This window comes from Lontra canadensis, unplaced genomic scaffold, assembly GCF_010015895.1.
Source record: "Lontra canadensis isolate GAN:19392208 unplaced genomic scaffold, GSC_riverotter_1.0 scaffold10, whole genome shotgun sequence".
NCBI lineage: Eukaryota > Metazoa > Chordata > Mammalia > Carnivora > Mustelidae > Lontra > Lontra canadensis.
Genome location: NW_022631004.1, coordinates 12991750 through 13010738, shown reverse-complemented (window position 1 = coordinate 13010738; position 18989 = coordinate 12991750). Strand labels below are relative to the sequence as shown.

The 18989-nt window shown below is 48.4% G+C and overlaps 1 pseudogene; it reads left to right on the top strand.

The window, feature by feature from the left end:
• Positions 1-2411: 2411 nt before the first annotated feature.
• LOC116866508 lies at positions 2412-18743 on the top strand (annotated as a pseudogene).
• Positions 18744-18989: the final 246 nt, after the last annotated feature.

Here is an 18989-nt window from a genome sequence, read left to right as displayed (position 1 = left end):
ACTCTCCAGATAGCACTGGCCAAATGTGCTCTGACTTACCAGATTCACGGGAGAATAAAACAGAAAAGGTTGGTCCCTAAATTCCTTAGCTCCTAAAACCCATCCTCTAATTTTGAGAAATATTCTAAATCGAGTATATCTTAACTAGCTTTTAGGATTAGGGTCAGGGTCAAGTTACATACATTAACTATGGGCAGCTTTTTGTACGTCAATTTTTCCTGCCTAAGGTGTTTTTAAAAAATAAAATGGGAGAGGATTTAGTCACCAAAGCACTGAGCACATTACCTGTCTCAGGAAATAGGTAACTAAACATAATTATTGTTTCATCTTAGCTGAGGACCAGGAACTGGTCCTACAGGTACTTGCAGGTAGCATCTGTGGCTAGCTGGGCATCTCTCCCTGACACCCACACCCAGCTCAGCACATCCTCTGCTCTGCTCAAGGGCAGCAAACAGACAGACCAGGTGCAGGTGTGACTCCCCCCTGTCAGGCATGGCTTGCTTCCGACAGGTAGAGAAGTGGGCCAGCTCACATGCACATGATGCGTTCTTTTGGTTCCTTGCTATCTGCCTCCCCTTCCTGTCACCCTGGTCCTGAACCTTTAGCTCCTGTGAGAACTTGGGTTTGTGGATTTTTGTTGACATTTCAAAGTGCAGATCTGTGTTGCCTTTCTTCCCTGCCCTTGGGTCAGAAATGAAGGCAGGAAAAGTCATCATACTCTGAAAGCAGAGTATGAAATATCCAGTGTGCTCTGCCCCCGGCACCTCAGACTTGAAAGCAATGGCCAACTACATACTTCATGTTCTACACAATCAGCTTTAGGGACTCACAGATGCATGTGAAGTGAAATCGTACTGAAAGAAATCTCATGACCAAACTTCTGCCTTGCAGAAGACAGTTTAGGGATACCGCCCCTCACCTGCCTGCCCTTTCATTTCCAGTCTGGCCAATGCCCGGTCACACTGACACATGTAGCCACATACGGACACAACTGTGACATCCTCCTGGAACACTCCTGGTCCCCCTGCCCCCAGTCTGGCCAACCCTGCACACCCCAGTCCTCCCAAGCATCCCCCATAGTGACATAGCTGTGATCACCCTCCTGGAGCATTCCTGGTCCCCCTACCCCCAGGTCTGGCCAACCCTGCACACCCCCAGTCCTTCTGAGTGTCCCCTGTTGTGGCACTTGTCACACAAGGCTGTCATTTGTTATCTGTCTCGGTCTGCCCTTTCTGCTTGGAGTAGATCTCTCTCACAGATGCCTGGCTGGATGACAGGCAGATGAATAGTTTCAGGATCTTTTGCCCTGGAACAGCAGGCATCCTTCAAAACCCTGATGGGTGGGGGGAGTCTCTGTTCCTCTGTGTGCCCCCAGTCTCGGTGGAACATAGTGTCCAGGACAAGGGATTTGGGAGTCCTCCCAGATGAAGTTTGTTCTATGAAGGTGGATGTCTTCTGAGATCATTATGGATCTACATTGCGTGGCCATTCCTGTGGGACAGAAAGCATGCTACTGCATTGTATTCTCCTTGCACACTGTGGCTAATATAGAGGAAACACATGCTCACCCTCACAATTTCACCTTTACACCTCTGTTTCTTAGCATCACTACCAAGTAAACGGCAGTGAATTCCCATTGGGCTGCAGACATGTAGATGTGCCATTCAAGGTGTAAATAGAGGAGAATGGAGATGGACTTCTGGCTAAAAGGATGGAAGCCCTTGCCTTTAGGGGTGAAAAAAGGAGATTTTATCCAGAAGGCACTATGTTCTACTCAAAGAAGGGACATGATCCTAGGATCTTTGAGATCAGGGATTGGCACAGACTTTCCTGTAAAGTCTTCTGTTAAGATTTTCTGTTTAGGTATTGCAGTCCATGTGGTGTCTCTGACAATGACTCCACTCTTGCACTGTGGCTTGGAAGCAGCCATAGACCTCCATAACTAATGTTCTAACCATACTTGATTGACAGATTACAGGGGGAGGTCCCATTTGGCCCATGGGTGGTAGTTTCCCACACTCCAGATTTGCAACATGATGGATGATGAGAGAGAGGGCTCTTCCTTTCCAAAGGCAGAGTGGGTGTACACTTTCCCAGTGTCAGAGGGGGAGTACACTGGGATCTATCCTTCCTGACCCCAGCCCCTCCACTTGAAAGGAAAAAAAAGACAACAATTAAGGAATTCTCCCACCTTTCTTTTTAGGCCTTGAGCTTGCCATAAAATATTTGTCTGTGGTTGAATTCCATGTAGGTATTGTTTGGCTGAGTATGTCCTCATTGCCTGGCGGGTATATCCTGCAGGTTATATACCACAGAGATGGTCATCTTGTTCAGGCCAAGACCATGAGCCCATGTAGGGTTCTCCTGAGTTAGTGGAGGATTTGGCATGTGCGGGCTTCAGGACGAGTCCGATGGCCCTCAGCAATGTTATGGAGCACCTGGCTTCCTGGGTCCTCTGTGGCACTGGCATGGGCCTGGCCGAGGCCACTTCTGCAAGTGCAGTAGAAAAGTTCCTGGCCTGGGTGATCCACCCCATGCTTGGTTCTGCAGGCTGAGATCTGAGGTTCCTCCCACCTCATTGGCTGGAACCAGGTCACACGCCCATGGATGAGCCAATCCCTGGAGCCAGGGAGTGGAGCCAAGGAGATTGGCATAGATTGTTAGGACCTTTGTTGTCATGATTTTTCTAATGGCTGTGGTGGCAAGATCTTCTGGGATGCACCTGTTAATAAAAAGAATATTATTTTCTGATAGTAAGTGGGTCCAAGGTGCTGGCTTAGCACCTAGCACCTCAGTCTCAGCACCTTGGTACTACTGTACTACTCTGCAGAGACCATGGCTGAGAATGAGCAAAGTGGACAGAAACTGGTCTGGAGTGCATAAGGGAACTGTGTAGGGGATTGGGGATAATAGCTCTGGCCAAGGTGTATCTCAAATTTACCAAGGTTCAAGAAGGTGCGGGGAATCCTTGGTGTTTCATCATCCATCATTTTGCAGATGAAGAATATGCCTTTTTCATGGAGTATGGCAAGACTTGTTCCAGGCATTCTTTAGTTGGCACAGAAGTCAGGGAGAGCGACACCCTCCATCTGCTAGGATAAGCGTGAGAGGCTGAGTGCTCTCAAGAAGGTGTCTGGCTTTTTCAGGGCTCACTGTGAGCCTGCACTCAGGACTGGTGAGGAGAGTTCACGGTTTTGTTCTGAGGATGGAGTATTGGAAGAATGCGGTGTCCGTGTCATCCTGGGAAAGGGACAGATCTGGAGTCCATTGTAGAGTTACTTCGTGGGAGTGGTGGTGATCTGCAGCATCCACTTCATGAGATGTCTGTCCTTTATTGAGTTCTGGGTGTGGTTTCTGTGACTTTGTCCTAATGGCTGGGATTTCCAAGGAGTGGGATTTTTTGGCTTCACTGTAAGGGTTGGTCCACCAGGAGTAGGCAAGTCCTGTTCTGCTGCTGAGAAGTGTGTCTCTAGCGGTTGGAGTGTGTATTACAAGCCTAGAGGTCAAGAGGTGAGGTGGTTACAGTGGTCAGCAGGCTATTTTGTTATTGATGATTTTTATGGGTGAATTCCATAGGATGAGATGTTAGATCTTATGGTTAGGGATCCTCATTAAGTGTCCATAAAGGGTGCTTTTACTGAGTTTCACATTTGATATCTTTTTATTGCTACTAATAGCCCTCCTTGTACTTGGTATTCTAATGAGCAGTGCATTACAACATTGCCTGCATTTTACACATGCGTTGTTGAGGATTTGAGAAAGGAAAATGTTGTCAGTTCTTCCTCAAATTGTACACTGGAACAGCCGAATAAAATTTTATTTTTGACACAAAGTAGGATGTATCCTGCTGTGATTCTTAGTTTAAAGCTGCGGAGGGGGCCCTCTTTCTGTGCTGGTAATGAGTACCATAGGCCTTCCTAGGGAACATTATCAGATTCTATTAGAAACTTGGTATTTGTTATTGTGGAAGAATCAGGAGTCGACCAATTATTTGTTTCCTGTTTCATTTTCCAAGAACATTTCCCCAATATTTGGTTTCACAGCTCTACCATTGTGAAGCCATCCCAACTTTGGCAGCAGCTCGCCCTTCTTTGCCAAGGGTATCTTTGAGCCAAGACAAAAGTGAATTGTGAGTGACTGGGAGACCCTTGGATCAGAATGCTGTCGGTAGGGAGTTACTGAGATCTCAAATTCTAAACCATCTCCTCACACCCAGATGAAATACATTTCAGATTTAGAAACATCTGGTAGAAATTTTGTGTCCATGATGACAACTGAAAAAAATGTGTCATCCCTAAAACTAACCTTAACCCCTAACTTTAACACTGAAACCTAACCTGACCTTAAAGCTCAAACTGGAACCCTGAATCCCAAACCTGAAATTGAACCTGAAGCCTGGACTCTAAACCTGAGCCCTGGATCCAAGCCCTGAACCATGAACCCAAACCTCAAACCAGAACTCTGAGCCATGAGCCATGAACCCAAACCCCAAATTTGACCTTGAACTTTATCCCAGAAGTCTTGAGTCTTAAACCCTAAATCATAAACCTAAAGCCCTAAACTCTTAACTGTTCCCTCGCCCCTCATTCTAAATCCTAACCCTGACCCTAAACCCAAGGCCTGATCTAGAACTCCGACTGAAACCTGAACCTGAAACCAAATTCAAACCCTTCACCACACTTTGTTTATGCATTCACCATTGATGGATATTTGCAGTTTCTACTTTTTGATTCTTGTGAACATTGTTTGTGTTGGGGGCTAGAGTTAGGGTCATGGATTGGGGTCAGGGCCAGGCTTGAGAACAAGTTGAGGTCAGAGTGTGGGTCTGTGTCAAAGCCAGAGTCATGTTGGGTGTCACCGTTTGGGTCCGGGACTGTTGTCATTCCATATTGTTTCCAGTTAATTGTTCCTTAGCTATTTTTGGAGAAGTTGGGGATATCAGGCTCAATGCAGCTTGAATTTCCAGAATGAAATGGCTTTAGTTGGACTCTGGGAGGGAGCAGGTGCTTCCACTGAAGGATGAGCTCCCCTAGTCCTGCACTTGCCTCCACTGCCTACAGAGGATGCAGGACCCCAGCTCCTGCCCTAAGCCTGGCCTGTGCAAGTTGAGCTGGGACAGGAGCCTGGCCTCCTCAGGATCTGCTGTGGAGACTTCTAGAGGACATGGGCCGCTCCCATGGTGACAGGACAAGCTGGGGAGGATGTGGGTCCACTTCCACACTGACGGGACCCTCTATGGAGGACATGCAGCCATGTCCACACTCACAGCAGTTTAGCCCTCTCAGTACCCACCGCCAGGGGAAAAGATGACTCCTGCCACCTGAGTGGGGACTGGTGAGGGGTTGCGTGATCTCAGGACCCCATGGAGGAAGGGTGTGCTGTGTAGATGCTGGGGCTACCATGGTTTTGTGTGTGGTGACATGGCCTCCCACGGTGCTGTGTGTGGGGCTGGGAGGTCTCCCCTTTCTGGGCTCAGATGCACACCCCGGGTCCCGCAGCTGTGTTTATGCACATGCAAATTCAGTTCCTAGGGCTCCTCTGACAGTCTGCAGTCAGGGAGCTGATGCCTGGCACAATACTCATTCTCCTCCTGCCTTGGCCTTGCAGGGTCCTTCCTGTGTCCATACCCACTTCAGGGTTGGTCTGGAGTCTGGAAGTTTGGGAGCAACAGCACAAACTGTGTAGATGACTTTGGGGAGAGTAGGTATTTTCCCAGTGTTTGTTCTTCCCTGAGCACAGAGTGTCTTCCTGTCTCCATGTGTCTCCCTCCCTGTCTGTCATCAGTGTCCCACAGCTGTCAGAGGACTGGTCTGTCACCTCCTTGGTTCAGGGGACTCCTAGGTATCTTGTTCTTTTGGATGTGGTAGTAAATGAAATTGTTTTCCATAGTCTCTTTCTGATGGATCCTTCTGAGCATGTAGAAATGCAATTCATTTGGGTGTATTGATTTTGTTCCTTGCAAGTTTCTTCAATTTATTAGTTCTGTTCTCCTTAAACGCAAACTGCCAGTTATTTGACCAGAAAAATGGGTTTATTTGGGAAGAGCAGAGAATGGCAATCTGGGATGAGTAAGCTACAGTCACATCACAGGCAAGTGCAAGAAACAAAGGAGAGGAACATTATTTCATGGAGAAGGAGGAAGAAGTTGGAAGGGTTGCTTGGAGGGAAAGTCCACCAGATAAAGGCAGGGGTTCAGGGTGATGGAGGATTCTCACCAGCTGAGCTGCTGGGATGGTGGATTTCTTGTAGGAGATGAACTCTTCAGCTTCCTTTGTGGGGCCTGGAAAGGATGAGTCTCTCCTGTGGGGGATTATAATGCGGGGTCTGTAATGGGCACTGAGTGCCAGGTGCCCCCTTCCAGTCTCCCCTTCTGGCATCCCCAGTGCCCTTTACTGAGGCTTCCCTTCATGCTTTTTCACAGTTCTAACTGGGTTGTGGCAGAACATTGTGGAGAATTGGAATTCCAAATCCCACTGCTTCTACTGAACCCAAGACATGGGGGTGCCCAATTTAATCCTCGCATGAGTCTCTTGCTAATAAGTGGCCTCCTCCAGTGGTTAGTGGTCTCTCCATGGTGGGTGAACTGGATATGGGAGGGCTTGGCCTCCATCCCAAAGTCTGATGTCTTTTCTGCTTCTGCGACGTGGTGCTAATGTGGATGTTTGGAAGAGTCATTTCCTCTTCAGTGATTTCAAATCTGCAGTAACTTGTCACAGCAGCACAAATACATTTTATCTCCATACTCAGACTCCCAGGTGTTGTTTCTTTACCACGTTTGCCACTTCACATGGCTTCACATGGTCTACTTCGGTGCCTTTTAGGGACAGGGACACTGTCCTGCAGAACCACCATGTAACCCCAAGTGTGGAAATCATGATGTTTCCCACATTTGAACCCAGACCACAGGCCCACTTTGGCTGTCAACACCTGCCCAACAGTCTGAAATATCTTCTCCATTTGGATCCAGTTTTCTGCTTCTGGAATTTCTTACAGAACTTTCCCTTATTTGGGTAACCTTGACAGACTTAAGGAACACAGATAGCTCCCATCTGAGTGGTATTTCTATATGTCTTATGTCATTGGGGCTGTTTTCAGTGTTCATCATGTTGTGACATGCATCAGTCCTTCATTCACTTTTTCACTGTGACTAAACATAAGAACATTGACCCCTTAGAACATCTCAGGTACACAATTCTCTGGCCTTAGCTGAGTTCGCATGGTTGTACATCATTCTTCAGAACTTTCTCATTCTTCCCGGGGGAGCCTGTATGCATGAAACACCAACTCCCCATTGTTCTTTCCCTTCGGCCCCCTGCAGCCACATCCAGCTTTGTGTCCCAGACATTTCATCCAAGTGGAATCATACAGTATTTGTCCTTCTGTGACTGGTTGATTTCACTCATCATGATGACTTCCAGGTTCAACCCCTGTTGTAGCCTGTGTCAGAACTCCCTTGTTTTTAAGGCTGAATCATGTTCCACAGAGTATGAACCACATTTTGTTTATCCATTCATCTGTTTGTGGACACTTGAGTGACTTCCACCTTTTGGCTGTTGTGAGAAATGCTACTCTGAATATGGGTACTTCACTTTCAATTTGGGGGGGGCATATAGGCTGTAATGGAATTCTGTGTTTAATATTTTAAGGAACAACCATATTTTTCCCCCCACAAATGAACCATTTTACTTCATTCCTTCATAGGGCAGAATAAGATGGCCATTTATGGGGGCACCTGGATGGCTCAGTGGGTTAAAGCCTCTGCCTTCAGCTCAGGTCATGATCTCAGGGTCCTGGGATCGAGCCCCACATCAGGCTCTCTGCTCCGCAGGGAGCCTGCTTCCTCCTCTCTCTCTCTCTCTGCCTGCCTCTCTGTCTACTGGTGATCTCTGTCTGTCAAATAAATAAATAAAATCTTAAAAAAAAAAAGATGGCCATTTATGGATCTACCTCATTTTGTTTATCTTCATTTTGTTTATGGATGGACATTTGCATAGTTTCTGGTTTTTGCTTATTGTGAACACTGCTGTACATTTTGTTTCTTTGTTTGAACCAGTTTCTTCAATTTGTGGGGTGTATGTCTAGGAGTACAATTGTTGAGCCATATGGCAATTCTGCTTTGATCTATTTGAGTAAATGTTAAACTATTTTATATGTAGACTGCACCATTTTTCACAAGCAAGTTTTAAGAGTTTCAGTTTCTCAACATCCTTTTGTTATTTTTAGTTTTCTTGATCATAGTGATTCTTCTTGTTTAAAAGGACATCTAACTGGTTTAAATCTTCATTTCCATAAAAACTAATGACGTTTAATGTCTATTCATGTGCTATTCACCATTTGTATGATTCCTCTGGAGAAGGGCCTATCCAAATCCTTCGTCCATTTTAAAAATGGGGCTGTCTTTTTGTTGAGTTGTAAAAGCTCTTTACATATTCTGGGCAACAGATTCTTATTAGATAAATAATGTACAGATATTTTCTTCCATTCTGGGGGCTGTCTTTTCACTTTCTGGATAGTATCTTCTGATGTACAAATATTTTTAAATTTGTTTTTTACATTTCTTTTTTAAGAGTGCGTGAGAGAGAGTGTGTGTGCAAGTGGACAGGGGCAGAGGGAGAAGGAAAGAGAATCTTAAACAGGCCCACACTTAAACTCAGTGTGGAGCCTGACACGGGGCTCAATCTCATGTCCCTGAAATCATGATCTGAACCAAAATTAAGAGTCGGATGGTTAACCAACAGAGCCATCCAGGCACCCAGGACAGATTTTTATTTTTGAGGATATTATTTTATCTATTTTTTTCTTTCCCTTCTTATGCTTTGGTGTCATATCTAAAAGCATTGCTAAATCCAAGATTATGAAGATTTATACCCATTTGTTTCTTCTAGAGTTTATACTTTCACCTCTTACATTTAAGCCTTTAACTTATTTTGAGTTAATGTTTATACGGGATGTGTGGTAAGGGTCCAGTTCCATTCCTCTGTGCATGGATAGCTGATTGTCTAGTGCCTTTCATTGAAAAGACATTCTGTCCTCCCAGTGTAATACTGTCTACCTTTCTCAAAATTCAGTGGGCCATTGATGAAGGGGTTTATTTCTGGGCTCTCAGTTAAATCCCACTGATCTGATGCATACTTCAAAAAATATATATTTTCTTAAAAAATTTTAAAATTTAAATTCAACTAATTAACGTATAATGTGTTATTTGTTTCAGGTATATGCATACCTTTATGACAGTATCACAGTGTTTTATTTGCTGTTGCTTTGTATTAAGATTTGAACTTTGAAAGTATGATCTTTCACGTTCAATTTTCTTTTTCAAGATGGTTTTGGCTATCTTGTGGTCCCTTAAAATTCCATATGACTGTTATGATTAGCTTGTGCATTTCTTCCCAAAGGCCTTTGTGAAATTTCTTGGGAACATATTGAATTTCCACATTGCTTCATGTACTGTTGCCATCTTATCAATAGTATGTCTTTTCATCACCATGGGGTGTCCTCAGATTTACTTAGGTTTCCCTTTCTTTCAGCAATGTTTTATAATTTTTGGTGTACACCATACACCTTGATTCCTAAGTATTTTGTCAATGTTGATGTTCCCTAAAATGGAATTGTTTTCTTAAATTCCTTTTTGGATGATTCATTGCTAGTGTATACAAATAAGAGATTTTTATGTATTACTATTTGTCCTGTAACTTTGTGGAATTAGGGAACTGACTGTAATAATTTTTTGTTGATTCTTTATGAAGCTTTCTATATAAGATGATGCCATCTCTGGTCTCTGAATAGACCTAGTTCTACTGTTTCCTTTCACATGTGGATTCCTTATTTCTTGCCTTACTGTTCTGGATAGAACTTTCAGTACAATACTGGACAAGGAATGAAAGCCAGCATGATGGAGTTGTTTGTGATTTCAGAGTACAACTGTCAGTCCTCAAAATTGAGCATGATGTTTGATTAGGGTTAGGGTGGGGTTAGGGTTAGGGCTTAGGGTTAGGGTCTCCCTGTCCTCTGCTGTACAGAGCCCATTCTTCTCTGGTAACCAGCAGAGTGATCTTTTCAGAACATAACTTTTGAGCCTCTCTGTGATCTGCTCCCCAGCTGCCTGTCCTCTCCAGCCTTTCCTCTCCCACCGCATCCTCCCCACCTCCCACCATATCCCACCCCACCTCCCCAGGTGTGTGGTCATACCACATGTGCCTCGAGCCTGACTCCAGGCCTCTATATTCTCTCTGCCCTCTGCCAAGAGCACTTGTCTCTCCCCCTGCTTCATGTCTGGCTTGTTCCCCTTTTGGCTGGACCTGGACTTGCGCCCTGGCGACCTGACTCATGTTTGCCAGCTGTGTGTGACCTTGTCCTCAATTTAAATGTAGTGCTCACTTTCCCTGTGTGAGCGATTTACTAAGCTGCCAGGTATGGGGCAGACAAAGGGAAGTAGCCTTAGTGCGTGTGTGAAAAAATCAGTCTCAGGGCGCCTGGGTGGCCCAGTCCTTAAGCATCTGCTTCAGCTCAGGTCAAGATTCCGGGGTCCTGGGATTGAACTCTGCCATGTTGGGCTCCCTGCTCAGCAGGAAGCATGCTGCTCTCTCTGTGTGTAAAATAAATAAATAAAGCCTTAAAAAAAATCAATCTCATAGGGTCTCACCACCCTTGCTAACAATGGGGAGCTGCTGTCCCCACAGGTAGTCCCCTCAAAGAGACAAAACTTTCAACTTCTTGAAGCCGGGGGGATATAGACCTGGACCTGGAAGCTTCCACTCTTGGATTCATGGCTGGGGCCTAAGCAAGCCCCCTCTTCTTTCAGCAGTCTTCTTTCTCCTTCCCTGCCCATGGGCTGGACCTGATTCCTGATCTGGGGGAGTTCGAGGGTGATCCCTCCTAGGAATAGCAGTGGTTGACTGATGGACCTTGTCAGCAAGAGGCCCAGTAGCCTTCAAGGGAGGACCCTATGGGGGCAGAGACAGCTCTGTGGAGACCAGCAACAACCCACTCAAAGCAAAGTGGGGCAGGAGGCCAGCCCTGCTGATTCTAGCCAGTCTGTAGGCCATATAAAGGAGGGCTGTGCCCAAACGTGCTCCACTCCTGGCAGGTGGGGCAGGACCTGAAGGGCGTCGGCCAGGGGAGGGCACCTTCAGGGTTTGCCTTTGAGCTAGACACAGGGGAAGGGTTCCTGACTCCAGCATGCTGACTGTGGGGTTGGTTTCCTGCCTCTGAAGCCTCAGGTTCCCCTTTGTATGATGGGGTGCTGATGGCCCCCATCTTTGGGAGCAGAAGGTAGGGAGGCCCCACAAGCAGACTTGCTTAGGACAGGCTGATAGAGTGGCTGTTGCTTAAAGCAGCCCAAGGCCTGCCCCCTAGAAGAAGGTGCACATGTCCATGACCCCCAGCTCTGGGGTCTTCCCACCAGCATCTGACAGTGACCCTCCTCCCACCTTGTCCCTCATCCATATAGATAGGTGGTCTTCCTGAAGCTGTTCCTGCAGAGGGCAAAGAAGCCCATCATGGTGGGACATAGGGTCACCTACTAGGTCGTCACTGACCAGCGGTCTCCCAGCCCGTGTGCACCCCTGGGAGTGTTGGAGGTCCTCGGGGACCTCGAAGTCCCTGGCGCCCCGCACTGGCAGGATGTGTCCATGCAGCACATGGTGATGGTCAGCTGCTTCTGTGAGCAACGCTTCCTCCATGAGGTGGACAACCTGGTGTGTGCAGATGTGGACATGAAGTTCTTTGACCATGTGGGCATGGAGATCCTGTCCCCCTTCTTTGGCCTCATGCACCCCAGTTCCTACCAGGTGTCCCATGAAGACTTCAGCTACCAGTGCCAGCCACAGTCCCAGGCCCACATCCCCAGGGACCAGGGGGACATTTACTACATGGAGGCCTTTTGGGGGCGGGGGTTGGTGGTGGAGGTTCACTGATTGACCTTGGCCTGTCACCAGGTGATGGGGGTCAACCTGACCAATGGGATCGAGGTTGTGTGGCATGACAAGAGCCACTTGAACAGGTACCTGCTGGACCACAAGCCCACCAAGGTGCTATTCCCGGAGGACCTGTGGGACCCACAGCGACTGGGCTGCCCTTCCCACCCTTCATGAAGAAGCTGAGATTCAGGCCATGCCCAAGTATCACCAGGGCATCTGGGACTCATGAGGGGCTGTCCCAGGACCACCTGTGGGACCTGCGGCTGCTGGGCCATCCCCTGGAGGACCTGTGGGACCCATGGTGGCTGGGCTACCCCCACCCCCTTTATGAAGAAGCTGAGATTCAGGCCATGCCCAAGAATCACCAGGACATCCAGACTCATGAGGGGTTATCCCCATCTCCATCAGGGGGGTGCTGTCCTGAGCAGAGCTATCAGAGCAGGTTCCTACTTCTGTCCCTTCGAGGGAGACTGTGGAGCCCAGCCCTGCCCACACGGAAATGTCTAGTGCCCCCAGCTGCACCTGCACACAGGAGGCCTGCCTGGGGACACAAGGTCCTCTCTTTGTGATCACTACATGTTGATAACTTCTGGGTCATTTGCAGCTGTGAACAGCTCTAGTTTTATGTCAGATGTTTTTCTGTGTCAATCCTGAGCAACCATCTCTAAAAAGAACAATTAAGGGAAAAGGTTTTTTTCCTGATTCTAGACAGACACTGCCTGGTGTGGCTAGGAGTGGTCCTGCAGTGGCCGTGGAGCCAGGATGGCCTCTGGTTGGGTCTTCCCTCCCAGTCCCTGCACCTTGCCATGGCCATGGGGCTTCATGGAGAGGGGGACACTGAGCCACCTCTCAAACCTTCAGTCCCCTGGCCACCAGAGGCCTTGGCTGTGTCCACTAGCTCAGCCTCCAGGAGCACAGAGCCCTCTGAGTTATGTACAGTTTCTGCCTTGGTTTTATTTTTTATTTTCTAATTTATTTTTTAAAATTTAAATTCACTAGTCAATATAGTACATCAGTAGATTTTAATGTAGTGTTCAGTGATTCATTAGTTGCCTGTAACACCCAGTGCTCATCACATGTGCCCTCCTTAATACCTGTCACCCAGCTACCCCATCCCCTCACCCCTCTCCATTCTGTAACCCTCAGTTTGGTTCCCAGAGTTCAGAGTCTCTCATGGTTTGTCTCCCTCTCTGATTTCTTCCCATTCAGTTTTCCCTCCCTTCCCCTGCAGTCCTCCTCTCTATTCCTTATGTTCCACGTATGAGTGAAGCCATATGATTTTTGTCTTCTCTGCTTGACTTATTTCACTCAGCATAATCCTCTCCAGTTCCATCCAGTTGATGCAAATGGTGGGCATTCGTACTTTCTGATGGCTGAGGAATATTCCTTTATATATATGGACCACATCTTCTTTATCCATTCATCTGTTGAAGGACATCTAGGCTCTTTCCACAATTTGGCTATTGTGGACATCGCTGCTATGGATATTGGGGTGCAATATCTTTTCTTTTCACTACATCTGTATCATTGGGGTAAATACTCAGGAGCTCAGTTCCTGGGTCATAGGGTAGCTCTATTTTCAACTTCTTGAGGAAACTCCATACTGTTTTCCAGAGTGACTTCACCAGCTTGCATTCCCACCAACAGTGTAAAAATGTTCCTTTTCTCCACAGCCTCGCTAGCACTTGTTTCCTGTCTTGTTAATTTTAGCCATTCTAACTGGTGTAAGGTGGTATCTCATTATAGTTTTGATTTGTATTTCCCTCATGTCAAGGAATGTTGAGCAATTTTTTATGTGTCTGTTATGAGCCTCCTCAGTCCCCTGCTCCCCTCATTTTCCTCCTCAGCCTGAAGATGATCCCGACCAATCTGCAGCTTTGAAGACCAGTTCAGTCCTGATGCCAGGAGCATAACCCGGGGGTCTCAGCCTCACCTATCGCATCTGTTCTCTCCATGTCAGGTGACTGCTCCCCTCCCCCCACCAGCTGGCCACTGCTCCTCTCACAGATGTCCCCATCTCAGGAGAGGGAAACACCAGACCCTTGGATTCCTCTGTGACTTGCTGCCTTCCACCACCTCTCCCACTAGTGAGGTGGCTCCTGGAGGACATTCAATGTCCAAACCATTTAAAGGCATATGTAAGTCTCTGCTCCCTAGGGCAATGGATAATACTTGGGGCAAATAGAAACCAAGCAGAATCACTGGAAGAAAGGCTGAGTGATGAGGAGCTTTAGGGAAGAAGGGCCTGGAAGCTCTGACCTATGCCCAAGCCCCTGGGACACTGCATGTGTGGTCTGGGTGGCTGCTCAGGGCCGACCTGGGAAGGCCCTAGGCTCTTCCCTCTGGTGGTTGTCAGACTTGGCAAGTAGGAAGTGAAGGCCAAGGAAGAGTGCTAAGAGGCCTGGCTGGTGCTGAAGGTGTATCCTGACACCCACACACCAAGACCCCTCTTCCTCATCTGCAAAGACTGGAAGGGTTTTTTGTTGTTGTTCTGTTTTGTTTTTGTTTTTTAGAAGGAGGGAAGTTTCCAGGGGTTAAGGAAATCTCACCCAGTCGACAGTTGACCACTACATTGACAGACCAGACACTTCTGTGGCTACACACAACAAGGGATACAGGTTTGACAGAATCAGCTCAGAAATGTCAGTAAGCCAAGAGCAGAACGGCAGTGAGAGGAGCAGCAGCAGTGAACTTTGGGGAGGGGAAGAACTGGTACTTGACTTGCTACATTACACTATTCACAGTGTCTCAGATCCAATGGCAGAGAGATGAGTAGTGGTGACACAGGAAAGGAATGTATTTCAGTGCAGTCAATACCAGAAGTCCAAGGACGGGCATGGTCTCAGGGTGTTGAAAACACTTCTGGGCTTTTATATGAGGAAAATCTAGGACAAAGGTCGGTAGGCAGGTGTGAGGGTGTCCAGTAAAGGTCCGGTCAATCATTGTCTTGGGGTCCATCATGCGAGGTCTTGCTGGTGCCAGGCAGTGGTTATTGCTTTAGGGGTTGTTTGGTGCCCAAGGGGTCTTTGACTTGAGTTAACAGATGAACCTGAGGAGGGATGTCATCAGTTAGGAAGTACACATGAAGGTCAGAGAGGAGGTGGGTGAAGGCCTCTTTCACTCCAAGAGCAGGGGATCTCTGAGCCTCTGCTACACACCTTGCCCTGCTCATTGCTTCCAGCTGCCTGGTCCTGAGTTCTGTCCTTTTAAGGAACTGGTCATCTAGTAAGTAATGTTTCTCTGAGTTCCATGAGCCACTCAAGCAGACTGTTTGAACCTGAGGAGGAGGTTGTGGGGCCCTCCAATCTGTAGCCATAGCTCAGAAACATGGGTGCCCTCTCTGCCCAGCCACTGGCTGACCACTAAGTTAATAGCACAGGGATTCAGTGGTGACAAACAGCAAAGAACACAGACTTGACAAAGTTAGTTCAGAAAAGTCACCAAGCCAACAGAAGCAACCCCAATGAGCAGCGATAATGAAGCCTAGGGTGGGGAAGTCTGATATTCAGGATGTTTCCATTATAATATCCATCATCACACCCTGGACTTGTCAGTGGGGCCAAGTGCCTGGCTGGGGGTCAGGTAGCTTCCTACAGGTTCCACCTGCCTCTCCCTGGTTCTCCCAGCCATGCACAGCCCTGTGCTGCTTCCCAGCAGAGGGTGGTTTTAGCCAAGGTCAGGAAGATGGGATGGATTTTTCAGACTCCACCTGACACCACCCCCTACCCAGGGCTGCAAGAGAGGAAACTCCTTCAACTCCTCTTAAGGTCCCTGGCTGGGTCTGGAAATTGACAAAGACAGATGAACAGGAGAAAACTGGCCTATTTTTTATTTTTTTGGTGGGAACCTCCCAAGAACATGGAGACCATCAGAGGCAATTGGAGCAGACAGTTCTATGTTTTAGGCAAAGAAGCAATAAATATGTGAGGAATTGAGAGACACAGGGGTTTGAGCTAGGGCAGGTAATCGGTAAAAAATGTAACTAGGAAGATGAAGGTTAGTTTAACCAGGTTTGTTTCTATAGCCTTTGTGGCCCTAAATTCCTTGACTCTGGTGATCAGCATGTCCTCCCTGCAGTCTGGGGAGAGAATGTGCCACACAGGAGTACTCTGACCTGCTTCAGGGAAGAAGGGCTGACGGCTGAGGATCAGAGGGAACTTCCTGCTTCTGCTTTATGGAAAACTTTCAGTTTCTATATTTAATTTGCCAAGGTGCCATATTTGCAGTAGTGTGTCCTGACCCTCACTGGCCTGGTGCTGTACTCCGTCTCCTCCTAGTATCCAGGACATTGAATGCACTTCTGTGGAGACCTCACAGCCCTGGGGCAGCCCCTTGTCCAGGGAGGCACCTGCCTCCAGGGGAAGGTTGCCTATGACTTCCCACGCAGGTGCCCTGTTGCTAAGGGTGGCCAGGTGGCCGCCCCTCCTTGAAGATATTGGGTGAGAGTGTGCAGATCTTACCTGGAGAAACTGACTTCATTTCCTGCAAATGTCTACCCAGTAGTGGGATCATACAGGAGTTCTATTTTTAGTATTTTGGGGAAACTCCAGACTTTTCCCAGCATGGCTGTGCCAACCAAGGTCAATTCTGGATGATTTTACTTATAAACCAGAGATTTTTCAAGAACCTCTCTAGCAGAGAACATGGGGAGAACATTTTTAAGACCTTGCAAAATATACTAACCATAGGAACAAACCAGTAACTCAGAAACTATTGAAATGAAGAACTGGTTCTCCTCCTTCCATGTCTGGCTAGTGTGCTGGTCTGTGGCTTGACTCCACCTTAGGCAGCTGGAAGGTTGACCTCCCAGGTCAGCTGCCACTGAGATGGCTACTGTTTCCAGAAATTCTTTGGGGGGTATGGCAGGGTTTCCCCACCTGTGCACAGATCAAGTTGGTGAGCTCTGACAGTGGAGCCATGGGTCCTCCTGGTATAGTCCCCAACCCGTCTCCCAGTGGAGCCATCCCACTAAGGGCTTAGGGGGAGCTGCCCCTAGGCAAAGCCACCCAAGATTCCCTCTGTCCCTACCTGACCTTCAGATGCTCCTCAGTTATTCCTGTGCCTCTGGTGTCTTCCTGGAGCCCTGACCTGTTTTCTGACAGCTTGTCCAGCAGTATGCTCACTTTCTGGGAGGAGGGTTTACTGCAGTCCACAGTGTGTCCTGCTGCCCCACCTGGATCGCTTTTTGAAGGCACATCATCTGGGCCATCTGAAGACCCAAGACTGTGGGTCTGTGGTCTGGTGGGATTCTGAGCAGAGCTGGTGGGTTGGGAGGGCTGCAAGGCACAGTGGCAGGTTTCCAGAAAGCTGTATGGGGTCCCTGGAATTCTACCATTTTTGAATCAAAGCCCTGAGATCTTTAAAATGCCAGCAACGTTACAGCGTGGGCCAGAAAATCACATGTCTCTGTGCGTCCAACACCACCTAAACTATTGGCCATTTCTTGCACTTGAGCTGAGTACAAAGGATTTGGAGTAGGAGTTTGAAGGGAGGTCCTGGGCCAGACTTTGTGTTTGGGGACACAGGCCATCCAGACAAGCTTGTGCTGAGCCTCATGAGGGGGCCTGTGTGGAGCCCCCAGCTGCAGACACTGATGTCTGCTGATGCCCCCTCAGTCCGCACCAGTGCACCTGCTGCTGGGGGAATGCCTGCCCCCTCCTCTCTACCTGAGTGCTCTTTCCTATACCAGCCATGCCCCTCTCCTACCAGTTACTGCCAGCCTGCAGCCTGGGAGGGTGGACACCTGGAAGACCTCCAGCCCTGGGGACAGATCCATTGAGGGTGGGATGTGGTCTCCCAGCAGGCCTGAGCACCAGGCCCCCATGGTGCTCACTCTCCTGGGGGCTCACTGTGCCACATCTTCCCTTAGGGTCCCTGAGCCCAACTCCTCCTCTGCTCAGGGGCTCCTCTTGGCCCAGGCTCCACACGTTGGGTCTGGGAGCAGGTTGTCTGGACCTTCTGGACTCGCATTTTCATGCCCAAGACATGGGCACAGGCTGGCCTCACAGACTCGTCAGAGGATGCCCAGTGCAGGAAGATGTAGGCCGCTTCAAGGCCGCTGGGACTGGGAGCAGGTTGTCTGGACCTTCTGGAGTCACATTTCCATGCCCAAGACATGGGCACATCCTGGCCTCACAGACTCATCAGAGGATGCCCAGTGCAGGAAGATGCAGGAAGATGCCAGGTGACCCTAGAGGGAGTGCACAGGCCTTGCACAAAACATAGGGCTCATGGAGCCCAGTGTGGGATGTGGGCACCCAGCCAAGGGGCATGGGGAATCCTGGTGAAGGTGGCCCTGGTGTGGGGAGGGGAGACCACAGAAGGGTCGCAGAAAAGGCAGGAGACAAAGAAGACGACAGGACAGAGCTTCCCAAGGAGGTCAATGGAAGAGTCAGAGGATCACAGAGACCCTTGGGAAAACTTGGAGGCCCTGGAGATGTTGGCTGAAACGTTGTCATTTGGTCAGAAAAGTTGTGTCACAAAACCACAGTAGACACTGGATGATTTACTCTTTGTCACTTCCAGGAATCAGGGCATATGGGCCATTAGCACTCACATTGCATGAAGTCAAGGATGTATTTACTTTTCATCACTTTTTAGGGCTAGATTTTTCTAGAGGAAGTGCTAACTATGGGTCTCTCCATTCTTTTCTTTGTGCAACTGGTCTCTGTTTTCAGGAGCAGATTCCTGGTGCTCATCACCACTGCTAGCCCTGAAGACTGCCCTCTGTCACCTCCCACGGTGGACAAGACCATGTGGGTTGGGGGGCTCACTGATGAAGCTCTAGTGCCCAGTACAGAGCAGGGACCCCAGATCTTCTGCTGAATGAAGGAGGGCAAGAGGGAGGGAGGGAATGGAGGAAGGGTTAGGAGGAAGGGAAGGAAAGGAGGAAGGGAGGAAAAGGAGGAAGGGATGGGGGAGGCAGGGAGGGAGTGAGGGAGAAAGGGAAGGGAGAGGAGAATGGCAGGGTGGGAGTAAGAGAGGATGGGAGTGGGGGGATATGGGAGGGAAGGCAGAAGGATGGGAGGGAGGGAGAGGAGAGAAAAGGAGAGAGGATGAGAGGGGGAGAGG